This window comes from Pongo pygmaeus, chromosome 22 (assembly GCF_028885625.2).
Source record: "Pongo pygmaeus isolate AG05252 chromosome 22, NHGRI_mPonPyg2-v2.0_pri, whole genome shotgun sequence".
NCBI lineage: Eukaryota > Metazoa > Chordata > Mammalia > Primates > Hominidae > Pongo > Pongo pygmaeus.
In genome coordinates, this window is record NC_072395.2 from 37,680,658 (window position 1) to 37,693,751 (window position 13,094).

Here is a 13,094-nt window from a genome sequence, read left to right on the forward strand (position 1 = left end):
ATACTTATTGGGTACAATGTGCACCATTTGGGTGTCAGGTACACTCAAAGCTCAGACTTTATGACTATAATTCTTTCAGGTAACCAAAAACCACTTGTACCCCTAAAAGTATTAAAATGTGTTTTAAAGTATATCATAAATACAAAAAAATTAATAAAATAAAATATTCTCTAGGTATAAAATGTTCAATAAAGTGTTAGAATTAGGGTAAAACAGACAAAAATGGAAATAGGCAAATTGTAAAGATCAGACAGACTCATCAGAGAACAATAGGTGGCTAGGACATACTGAAGAAAGAGGCGTAATAGTAAAATTTTGAAAGTCAAAATCCAACATAGATTGTCAAGTCAATTCTCACATTTTTGATGAAAAGAGAAATAATTACCATGGCAGTACAATAGTAAAACAATGTAGATGAGTGCTTAGTGGGATCTTGCCAAAGTTAAAGTGTAGCTCTGTATTTTTATTTTTCTGTTTTCAACTTTACAGTGGCTTCACATGAAAGTTAAAACGCAGAGTCCTTGACCAATTTCTGCATGGCCCTACTTTTCTGACATCATTGCACTCTTTTTTTTTCTTTCTTTCTTTTCTTTTTTTTTTTTTTTTTTTTTTTGCACATATATAGTTTGCTTTCATACTAGAATGTAAGTTCCCTGAGGCAGGGACTCACACAGTCCTGGCTTGTTCTCTCCCTCCATCCCCAGCCTGACACCTAAGTGTCTTTAAAAATGTTCGTTGACTATCAACATAATTGACTGGCTATTGGAATCATGCAGCACTGGAAAGCCAAGTTATAGAATGATTGATTTATTGAGCATTTACTCAGAGAATGGAGGCTGGACAGTCTGAGGTGTATTTTTTAGTTCACTCTTTTTAGCAAATAATTTTTGAACATATGCTTTTAACTTACCCATTTATTTCTTCATTTACAAAACATAGGATGAGAACTTATCATGTGCTAGGAACTATTTTAGGTGCTGAGAGTAAATATTTGAATCACAACAGATAAGAACTCTCTTCTCATAAACTTGGTATTTATTTTTGTTTTCTGTCCTTTTCTTTTTCCTCTTTATTTTATTTTTTGGCGTGTAGAGAAAGAATCTGTCTTTGCAGGGTGGAAAGTGCCAGGAAAAAACTAAAACTAATTAATATTATAGAGACTGACTTACCCCTCTCACTCCATTGCTGAGTGGCATCTCAAGGAAGTAACATTTGAATCGAATTTCAAGACAAGAAGGAACCAGCTAAGAAATTATTTGTCAGGAAAATGTTCCAAGTGGTAACACAGCTGGTGACAAGGCCCTAAGGCAACAGCAAATGTGGAATAATCAAGGAAGAGAGGAATACTAGTTGAAATGTAGAATGGGCACTGGGGAGAAGGTCGTGAGATGAGTTGGGGAGTAAAGAGTGATTTATATGCCGTGGTAAGAGATTTCAAGTTCATTCTACATGAAATGAAACACCACTGCAGCATTTTAAGTGGAAGAATGATGTAATACGGATTGCATTTTAAAAGATAATTTTGTTGCTAGGTAAGGAGTTGATATGGTTTGGCTATGTCCCCAACCAAATCTCATCTTGAATTGTAGCTCCCATAATTCCCATATGTTATGGGAGGGACCTGGTGGGAGATCACTGAATTATGGGGGCAGTTCCTCCATACTGTCTCATGAATAAGACTCAGTGAATAAGTTTCATGAGATCTGAAGGTTTTATAAGGGAAACCCCTTTCACTACACTCTCATTTCCTCTTGCCCACCACCACATAAGAAGTCCCATTGCTCTACCTTCGTCTTCTGCCATGATTGTGAGGCCTCCCAAGCCATGTGGAGCTGTGAATCAATTAAAGCTGTTCCTTTATAAATTGCCCAGTCTTAGGTATCTCAGGTATGTCTGCAGCATGAGACCAGACTAATACAAGAGTAGACTGTGGGGAGGCAAGAGTAAAAGCAGGTAGAAAATACTAAGGCACCATGTTATTTGTTAGGACTAAGATGGAAAGATTAGTGACCTACCTGCACAAAACCTACAATCTCTCTGAAAAACACAACACCCTGCTCATTCTAGAAGTCTGTCACTTTAAAAACTAAAAGTGGCCTCTAGATTTTGAGAAAATTCACCTGTGGCCATGCTTAAGGCCATAACATCTTCTTAAAATGTAGCTCTTATTTCAGGAAATAAAGTCATACATTCCTAGAATTTTCATGTAACAGGTAAAAAAAAATTCTGCTTTAAATTTCACTCCAATACTACAGTTTTTTTTCCAAATTTCTCAATTCTTACATATATATTGGTAATATTTATTTCCTTTTCTTTTGGCTAGTCTTTGCACTTAAATAAAATTTATTCTGAATTGTTATATTTAAAAATATTTACTGGGTTCATTTTGCACTAAAAAACAATTGTTACTACACACAATAAATAATGCCTGTGGACTTCTATATACTACAAAGGACAGGACTAGTTAAAATTGCTACAAAACAAAGTCCTGAATACTTTTATTTATGTAAAACTCAGATTCTTACAATTAAGAACACTAGGTTCCCACAGAAAGTGTAAGGCAATGGGATTTAAACATACGAAGACAGAGAGAGGGATTAGCCCCATTGAACATTAAGAAAGGAAGAAAAAAAGATCTATTGGACTTTAAGAAAAAATAAAAACAAAGGATCAACTAGGTCTTCCACAATGGCTGTGGGAAAACCTATTTTTTTAAGGAAATGTCTGAAAGAGTATACCCAATGCCAACACTTTTCAGAGATATCAGTAAAAAGAATAGAGAAGATTTTTAATTTTATGATATCAATGTATGAGAAAATTACAAGAGTAAAAGGGAAAATCATCTTCTCTCTCTTAGAAGAGTTGTACAGTGTATAAATGGCTAAAACAATGACCTAGGAAACAGTTTTTCAAGAGAGGAGTTACTGAACTTTTGAAGTTACTTTCTGATTATTATATCTTTATGACCAAAAAGGTTGTGTTTAGAGAGCTATACTATCAGATACATAATCCAGTACTAAAAGAATGGCTGTATTCCCAGAGTAGCAAAGAATCATAATATCAAAGGATAGTAAGTAAAGGTAATTCTCTTCAAGTAATAAAGTGAATTTAGATAAGCAACCGATTAGAAACAATTTTTTTAATTTATCTTTTTGTCTTCAGATTAACCTCCCTGTATATTTACTTTACCTGAGGAAAAAAATTAACATTCATTGCCACATAAAAGCACAACTAAAATACAGTTGGAAACAGTGTGCTTTTGACAAAAGAGTTGGATCACCGTTTGAGTTCTAAAGACAACATTTTTCTCAAGTATGTCAAACACATATAATTATATTTGTATTCATGTTTTCACATTCATAGTCAAATTATTTAGATAACTTATTTCAATAAAATATCTTCTTTTGGTAATATTGTGCTCTGTAAATTGAGGGGAAAATAACCGATATCTACTCCAATTTTTTTCCCTTACAGAATTATTTTCCACATAATACCACGTTCTACCTTCTAAGCACTAAATAAAGGAAAATTGATGTGTGGCTTTCAGCTGCCTATATCAAATATACATGTAGGCAAATGAGAGAAATATGTTTAAGAAATGTGTAGATCATTTGTATGTTATGAAACAACTTTGAAATATTTTTGATGTTTTATTTTGCGGCAATAATTGTCACAAAATAGGACCAAATGTGTCTGTTTAAGAAAAAAAAAAAAATCAAGGACCAGTGTAGAAGGGAAACAGTGCTCAGGCACAGAACGACAATATCCAGGAGACTTTTGTTATTGAAGGAGAAAACTTTAAAGAGAAATTTGGGCTTCAGAGACTGTAAATGCCACATGCTATTAAACTATAAAGATTGCTTTCTGAAACTGTTTATTCCTGAAAGTGAGTGGGGAAATCTTATGGCTAAAAGGAAACAGAATAGAATGAGTTTCCAGTGTGTCTTGGGATTCAGTGTTTACTTTTCACCTTATTTTCTCAGAGTAGAAGATGAAAATAGGGAGAGAAAATACAAGTTTGGCTCAGAGATCCAAAACTGAAAAGAGGAGGTGGCAAGTTTAGCTAGAAAGGTCAAAGTCCTGCCAGAAGTTTGTTTTCATGTTCACTGGAGCCGAGTTGGTTCTTTTTATTTGAGAAATCTCTTCAAGCCACAAAATTGTGAGATACCGGAAGGAAAGTGTATTTATTAGTCCATTCTCACACTGCTATGAAGAAATACCCGAGACTGGGTAATTTATAAAGGAAAGAGAAATCAAATTCGTATGTTTCATGATCAAACTCATAATCACAGTGCACCATCAGTCACTTAATAAAAATGTAGATTGTCTTTCCTTAATTGAGTTGAAGGCAATTAGAACTTAGCACAAACCACTATCCTTCCCATCCATTCCCCAAAACACAGAATGGTGAAAAAGCATGAAATTATTTCTCCCTGATGAAGACAACCACCTTCTCCATTCTGAAAATAATTTCAAGTACCTCAACTGAGACAAAATCTATTTCTAGTTCTCATGTATATTTGTGTGAGATGGTACAATCTCTTGAATGTCATGTATTTTGTTCTGCATGTGGTCATTCTTCAAGCTTGAGTATTAGGTATTTTGCTCTTTTATTTCTCGCCTGTCCTTGATGAGATCTTTTTTGCCTTAAAGATTCTAAAATTCACATCTCTGCCCTACCTTTTTTTGTTGTTGTTCATTTAGATTTGATTCAAAGTTCTACTTTATATTGCTTCCCATTTTACAAAAACACTACACATGAATAAAGAAAATCATTACTTCTGGCTGTAAACCATAACCTATCTCTTGCTTCTTCCATACTACAAATGGTAGCACAATTAACCCTTTAATCAATTTCCAAAGTTGACGGTAGAAAAAGAAGCTAATTCTCCATTTCCAATTTTCAAGTTTGTAATGATATATCTAACAGCTTCAGTCTAGATCCTCAATCTTAGCTCATCACAAAAGCAGTAACACTTGCTTTCTTGTTTTAAAATGAAATCATCATACATTGATCACACTGATCACCATTTCCCCTTTAGGCCCTAGTTGTTATAACTTGAACTAAGTGTTAACTGTAAGCTACAAAGCTCTCACCTACCAGCTTTGTCAGCTCTTTCCCAACTTTTCTAATTTGCGTTAATTTGGCAAGCTGTTTTCACAATTTGAATTTTACTATTATATAACCTGCCTATAATTTTGTCTTTATTCCTTGAAAATGCTATTTTAAGTCTCACATTCTTCACCATGTATTCCGTGCAAAAAATTCTACTTGATTCTAGGTCATTGCAGCACTCTGGCATCTCACATTTCTTTAAAGAGAGAAAGCTAGCTAAATATATGACCTTGGCTGGGTGCGGTAGCTCACACCTGTAATCCCAGCACTTTGAGAGGCTGAGGCAGGCGGATCACCTGAGGTCAGGAGTTCCAGACCAGCCTGGCCAACATGGTGAAACCCCGTCTCTACTAAAAATACAATATTAGCTGGGTGTGGTGGTGTGTGCCTGTAGTCCCAGGTACTCGGGAGCTGAGGCAGGAGAAGTACTTGAACCCGGGGGGGTGGAGGTTACACCTCCATGTTTTTTATATAAGTTATGTAGCTATATTCTTAAAGAATATTCTTTGTTCTTTAAGACTATTCTTTGACTTTTCTAAATATTTCATATCATAGTTTTATGGGTGAGAGTTTTAAAATAAAATTTATCACAATAAAATAAATTTATTTTTATTTTAAACTCTGAACAATTTTCCAAATACTTGAGGCAGAAAGTTTTCTCTCTCTCCACATTGACTCTCCATACAATAAGTACATACATATCATTTATTCTAGTGAAAAGATTCCTACTCAACATTGGAGGTCAATATGCCTTAACTGAAATCATTCAAGCATTCAAAAAATATTCATTGTCCAACACCTGTACCCATCTATGATCATTAACTCAGACTGGTTAAGGGGAGACCAATAAAATAATTCAGGTATTCCCCTGCCTTCATAGAGTTCATGTTATGAAGGGGCAGACAGAAAGCAGATAGTAAAAAAAAAAAAATAACATTTATAATTGGCTGAAATGCATAACATCCCGATTCATATGTTAAAACCCTAATCCTCTGTACCTTAGAATGTGCTGTATTTGGAGACAAGACCTTAACAGAGGGGATTAAGTTAAAATGAAGCCATTACGGTAGGTCCTAATCCCATCTGACTATTGCCCTTTCCAAGAAAAGGAAATTGGACATGTGAAGAGGCATTAAGGGTGCCCATGCCCAGAGGGCCAACCGTGAGGAGAGACACAACATGGCGGCCATCCACAAGTCAAGGAGAGAAGCTTCAAGAGAAACCAACCCTGCTGGCACTTTGATCTTGGACTTCCAGCCTGCAGAGCTGTGAGGAAGTAAATACCTGTTGTTTAAGCCATCCAATGTGTGACATTTTGTTACAGTTGCCCTAGCAAATGAATATAGCACCAAACAGTGATACATGCTACAAAAAGCAGAAAAGAAGGGATGGATGCGATCTGACTTAAGAGGCTGTAGAAGTGTCTTTGAGGAGCTGACATTTGAGTTGAGACATGAATTTTAAAAAGTATTTTTGAGGAAGCTGACATTTGAGCTGTTGAGTGAATTACAAGATCATTTGGGTGAAGATAAACTATAAAGTGCAAAGTCCCTAAGGCGAGACAAGCTTGGCTTGCTCAGACAGTGAAAAGGCCAGGGTGAGTGGAGTTAGTGAGCATGGGGGAAATTGTGCTCTAAGATGAAGAAAAATCAAAAACAGTCCAGCTGTCACTGGGTCTTGTAGGCAGGGAGAGGAGTTTATGTTGTCACTCTGAGATGAGTCATTGAAAGATATTAAGCAATCCTTTTAAGTCTGGTTTAAATTTAAGTGAAAAAATTAAAAAAGCATGCAGAGACGGTTTCCTTTTCTAAATACCCCCCAGGTATGATTTTGCTCTCATCCTGCTCAAAACGGAGCAGCCATCTTTAAAAAAAAAAAAAAATTTGAATTTCTAATATTGTGCACAAAACTTTCAAATAAAAACAGCTTTACTGTGCTTTACTACATTTTATAGAGAGGAAACTCGTTTCTAAACCATCTTTTAAGAATGAGCAGTATGCCCAGAGATAGAGAAATACTACATCTTTTATTTTGTGCTCTACTTAAATCAAATTAATTTTGTATTCCCTAGTCATTATAAAGCCCATAATTATTTAGTTAATTGGACTATAGAACAAACATAATGGATACTTTTTTTTCTTTTTTTTTTTTTTTTTTTTTTACAGAGTCTTGCTCTGTCACCTAGGCTGGAGTACAATGGTGTGATCTTGGCTCACTGCAAGCTCCACCTCCTGGGTTCAAGGATTCTTCCACCTCAGCCTCCCGAGTAGCTGGGATTACAGACACCTGCCATCATGCCCAGCTAAATTTTGTAGTTTTGTAGAGACAGGGTTTCATCATGTTGGCCAGGCTGGTCTTAACTCCAGACCTCAAGTGATCCGTCTACCTCCCAAAGTGCTGGGATTACAGTTTTGAGACAGTGCACCTGGCCACAATGGATACTTTCAGTTGATAATTTGTGAGTTTTTGCTTACAGCATTTTGTGGATTAGTCTTAAAATATCGTGTAGAAAGCATTGATACAAGAATCTATCACAGAGTGTTAGTAATTTAAAAAGTTATTGTTAGTAAAATATAACAAATGAAATATATTTAGAAGTAAAATATTACACTACTAATATAGAGAGTCCTCAGGATGAGAGTTGAGTGTCTGCAGATACTACATTTTAGATATCTCCAAGAAAGAGCTCAGGTTTTATGTTTTTTTTTCTGTTATGAGTTGGGTGTATTACATAGAGATGCTCAATTTTAACCACAGAGGGCCTCTTTATTTACTTGGCGGATTATTAAATATTCTGCTTTTTTTCCACTCTACTCTGTAAGAGTAACATGATTGTTATCAAGCAGAAGGGGCTTGCTGCCCAATGTTTTAGAAGCCAATACTATGACACCAGGTTCTTAAAAAAAAAAAAGCTTTGTATTGAAAGTCAACTCCCAAGGTGAGAGAGTGTCAATCTGAAATCTATCTCTCTGTCTTGGCTTCAAACAGTATTTGTATTAGAAAAGGTTCAGAGGCCGGGCACAGTGGCTCACTCCTGTAATCCCAGCACTTTGGGAGGCCGAGGTGGGCTGATCAGCTGAGGTCAGGAGTTCACAACCAGTCTGGCCAATATCGTGAAACCTCGTCTCTACTAAAAATACAAAAATTAGCTGGGTGTTGTGGCACGTGCCTGTAGTCCCAGCTACTCAGGAGGCTGAGGCAAGAGAATTGCTCACACTCGGGAGGCGGATGGTTGCAGTGAGCCAAGATCATGCCACTGCACTCCAGCCTGGACAGAAGAACGAGACTCTGTCTCAAGAAAAAAATAGAAAAAGAAAGAAAAAGGAAAGGAGAAAGTAAAGAAGAAGGGAAGGGAAGGGAGTGGAGGAGAAAGGGAAGGAAGGGGAATGGGAAGGGAGGGGAAGGGAGGGGAATGGAGGGGAAGGGAGGGGAAGGGAAGTTGAATTCACATGTTGAAAAAGGTGCCTGGTCCGGGCACGGTGGCTCACGCCTGTAATCCCAGCACTTTGGGAGGTTAAGGCGGGCAGATCACCTGAGGTCAGGAGTTCGAGACCAGCCTGACCAACATGGCGAAACCCTGTGTCCACTAAAAATACAAAAATTAGTCAGGCATAATTGCGCATGCCTGTAATCTCAGCTACTCCGAAGACTAAGGCAGGAGAATCGATTGAACCTGGGAGGCGGAAGTTGCAGTGAGCTGAGATTGTGCCATTGCACTCCAGCCTAGGGCGACAAGAGTAAAACTCTGTCTCAAAAAAAAAAAAAGAAAAGAAAGGAAAGAAAAAGGTGTGTGGTGCGAGGTAATTGGATTATGGGGGTGGACTTCTCCTTTGCTGTTCTCATGATAGTGAGTGAGTTCTTACGAGATCTGGTTGTTTAAAAGTGTGTGGTACCTCCCCTTTCTCACTCTCTCTCTCTCTCTCTCTGGCCACGTAAGACGTGCCTGCTTCCCCTTCCTCTTCTGCCATGATTGTAAGTTTCCTGAGACCTCTGCAGCCATGCTTTCTGTATAGCCTGCAGAACTGGGAGTCAATTAAACCTCTTTTATTTATAAATCACCCAGTCTCAGGTAGTTCTTTACAGCAATGGGAGAACAGACTAATATACTTAATGATAAATATGATGTCACTGGTTTATGTATTTACTATACTACACTTTTCATCATTATTTTATAGTATGCTTCACTTCTATTTATTACAAAAAGAAGTTACATGTAAAATAACATCAGACAGGTCCTTCAGAAGATATGCAAGAAACAGGTATTGTTATCTTGAGATGGCAGTTCGAGGTTTGTTACTGTCCTTGAACAGCTTCCAGTGGACAAGATGTGGAGGTGGCAGACAGTGACATTGATCATTCTGACCCTGTGTAGGCTAATGTATGTGTTTGTATCTTAATTTGTAACCAAAACAAGTGTAAACATTTTTTAAAAAATCAAAAAATAGACAAATGCTTGTAGAATAAGGACATAAAGAAGGAAAATCTCTTTGTACAGCTGTACAACGTATTTGTGTTTTAAGCTAAATGTTAATACAAAAGCATAAAAAAAGTTAAAACATGTAAAAGTTTATGAAGTAAAAAGCTTTCAGTGAGGTAAAGTTAACATTATTGTAGAAAAAAATCTGTATTTTATAAATTTAATGTGGCCTAAGTATATAGTGTTTATAAGTCTGCGGTCGTGTACAGTAACGTCCTGCGACTTTATGTTCAATCACCCCTCACTCATTGACTCACCTAGAGCAACTTCTGGTCCTGCAAGCTCCATTCTTGGTAAGTTGCCCTAGACATGTGTACCATTTTTTATCTTCCATATCATTTTTACAGTAGCTTTTCTATGTTTAAGGATATTTTCATACACAAATATTTATCATTGTATTACAGTTGCCTTCAGTACTTGGTACAGTAACATGCTGTACAGCTTTGTAGCCCAGGAGCAATAGGCTATGCCATATAGCCTAGGTCTGCAGTAGGGTATACAATCTAAGTTTGTGTAAAAACACTCTAGGATATTCACACAGCGATGAGATTGCCTGAGGACACATTTCTCAAAACATATTCTCATCATAAGGCAACACATGTCTGTATGTAAATTCTACAAAAACTAATGTGTTACATTTCTACGCAAGTCTCCACCAGGCGCAGTGGCTCATGCCTGTAATCCCAGCACTTTGGGAAGCCAAGGCGGGCAGATCACGAGGTCAGGAGATGGAGACCATCCTGGCTAACATGGTGAAACCTCGTCTCTGCTAAAAATACAAAAAATTAGCCAGGCGTGGTGGCGGGAGCCTGTAGTGCCAGCTACTCGGGAGGCTGAGGCAGGAGAATGGCGTGAACCCAGGAGGTGGAGCTTGCAGTGAGCCGAGATCAAGCCACTGCACTCCAGCCTGGGCGACAGAGCCAGACTCCGTCTCAAAAAAAAAAAAAAAAAAAAAAAAAGGCAAGTCTCCAGATGTGAAGAGATGGCCTCCCCATGCAAAGTTAACTCATATTTGTAGCACTTTTATTTTGGCTCTGTTTGCATCACACTTTCCCTAACAGGGTCAACTTACTCAGATCTCTAAAACCAAGTACTTATCACCTGAAAACTCCTTTGAGAGATTCTTTTGTAATATGCATATTCCAAAATCAATGTCAACATATTAAGATGTTACTTATTTTCATCTGTAAACAATCATTAACATATAGTATATTTGTAGACAAATATACTTTGATTTTCTAAGCATTTATCTCTCAAGCAACAAAACATCCCAAAAATGATTTGTAATTTTATGTTCAAATTTTTTTCATTGTCAAAGCACGTAGAAACACACATTTTCTGAATTAGTCTACATTTTTTATCTTCTAATTATTATCTAGAACTTTTTTCAGTATTGTTCTTATAAAATAGTAATGTCTTCTTGCTACAGTCAGAAAATGTAAATGTTTAGGCCAAAATAATTGGAGAAAATATAATGATTCAAAACACAATTCAGAGAAAGGGCATGATATGGGAGGCTTTTTGTGGAGAGAGAGTGCAAGAACTTTTCGAAAGGGGAGATCTAAACTTACATTTTCAGAAAAGAAAAGGAAAACAGATAAATATCAAGAACATATTTTAATAAGCCACTGAAAATCCTAATTAAATAACTATGCACTTGTTAATTTCATAAGATGCATTATATAACCAAAAGAGATTTTTGCCAGTGATGACAAAATGCCTTATAATCACCTGGGTAAGTCTTAGATTCCCCAGAGAAGATGTAGAATGTATCTTTTAGTATCAGGTCAGAGAGTCAAATTTCTCTGGAGGTTGATATCGTAAGAAATTTCAGTCCCTGAAACATGTCATATTTGTGTTTTGTTCACAAAGATGACAGATTGCTCAGGTCTCTACCAAATCTAGTATTTTTCTGTCCTAGTTTCAATACTAGGTTGCTGCTTCAGATCAATATAGCAAGCAAATTAAATCATAAAGCTCAGAAAGAGAAAGGAATTCTGTCGCTATCCATCTCATCACATAATATCCTCACCATTGCTTCAAAATTGAATTCATGGCTTCATGAAATACTACATACATTCAATCATAAATTGAAATACTGGCGCATATATATATATATATATATATATATATATATATATATATATATATATACCCACACACACATATGCAAACACATGCATATTTATTAGTTGCTTTTGTGTAAATTTTCTCTTTAAATCTCACTTCATTCCCATAACATAGGCATGTAATAATGAATTATTAATTTTTAAAGTTTAGGTCTGTGTTACTGATTGTGTTCTCTATGGCAGCCATTATTTAGGTGTTGAAACTCAACAACAAGTTTTTAAAAAAAACAGCAAATATCCTTACACTGAGAGAGACTAGAATGGAACAGGGACTGGATAGTAAGTGTTAAATGAAAAATCACACAAATAAATGTAAAATTGCAATTCTGATAAGTGTTAGAAGGCAAATACAAGATTCCTAACAAGAGAATATGAACTACTCACATATTTAAATGGAAAGTATCCTGTGATTATTGAATTGAGATCTAAAAGATGAAAAGAAGGAGTGAAAAGGAGTGTTCCTTTCTTAGGGCTGCTGTAACAAAGAACCACACACTGAGTGACTTAAAGAAACAAACATTTATTCTCTCACAGTTCTATAGGATAGAAGTCTTGTGATGGAGCAAGTAGGGGCATTCGATATGGAAAGGGTTGATTTAAGGAGACCAATTAGTGAAACAGAACTGTAAAGGATTGAGATGTAGTTAGACATAAAATGACAGGTTCTGGAAATGGATTAACAAAAGGTATGGGAAAATAGAGTTATCAAGAATGATTCAGCATTCCTTGGCTTGTGGCAGCATGTTCCAATCTTGGCCTTCGTCATGATATGGCATTCTCCCCTTGTATCTCCACATTATCTTTTGTGCATGTGTGCCTCTGTGTCCAAATTTCCCCTTATCCTAACAACAGTCATATTGAATTCAGGCCCATCCTAATGACCTCATTGCAACTTGATCACATCTGTGAAGACCTCACTCTGAAATAAGCTCACATTCACAGATATGGGGGTTAGAATTAAACATATTTTTGAGGGACACAATTCAACCCATAACAGAGAGGGTAGTTAGCATTTCAGGTCAAGGGCCCATGGCTGGAGAGAACCTGATGCATTTGGGTAACTGATGTGGCCAGATCAAAGAGAAGAATGACATGAAATGGAATTGTACATGAAGGCAAGGAGTTGGAGGCCAAGATAAAACCAACAGAAGGCATTTGAAAAGTCTGTAAGGGTAGATGGCAACTTTGGCTTCAGTGCTTAGAATGGATCACATGAATATGTGTTAGAGCAAGTAGGTGCATTTGATATGGAAAGGGTTGATTTGGGGAGGCCTGTTAGGAAACTATTAGAGTCATCCAGGTGAACCAGAAGTGGATACGATCAAGATGTAGTTAGACATAAAATGACAGGTTCTGGAGATGGATTAGCAAA